The sequence below is a fragment of the Eimeria mitis genome, genomic scaffold (assembly GCF_000499745.2).
Source record: "Eimeria mitis Houghton genomic scaffold, Emh_scaff1399, whole genome shotgun sequence".
Taxonomy (NCBI): domain Eukaryota; phylum Apicomplexa; class Conoidasida; order Eucoccidiorida; family Eimeriidae; genus Eimeria; species Eimeria mitis.
The window spans coordinates 3,856-4,169 of record NW_013569065.1 but is presented as its reverse complement, the minus strand read 5'-3'; the positions used below and the strand labels follow the sequence as shown (position 1 = coordinate 4,169).

General features: G+C 54.1%; 1 protein-coding gene across 1 annotated transcript in view; it reads right to left on the bottom strand.

Annotated features, from left to right (window-relative positions):
* Window positions 1-314, bottom strand: part of EMH_0036120 (uncharacterized protein) — a gene marked incomplete at both ends in the record, with an annotated part of 8,690 nt that overhangs the window by 4,763 nt on the left and 3,613 nt on the right. The gene's annotated exons all lie outside the window — the stretch shown is intronic.

The window sequence follows — 314 nt, the reverse complement described above, 5'->3', positions numbered from 1 at the left end:
TGCTGTTGCTGCTGGTCCTGGGAGGGATGCAGGCAGTGAAGAAGCAGCAAACTGCAGCAGCAACAGCAGCTGCTGTAGCAGCATGAGCACCAGCAGACACAAGAACAAGAAAAGGAGACACAACAACAGCAACAGCAACAGCAACAGCAACAACAGCAACAGCAACAACAGCAACAGCAGCAGCAGCAGCAGCAACAGCAGCAGCAGCATCAGCAGCAACATACCTCAAGAAGAGTGTGAACATGCGGCAGCCCCTGCATGCATTCAGAGAAGAAAACCTCAGCCAGTGGGGTCTCGGGGACGAGGTGCAGCAA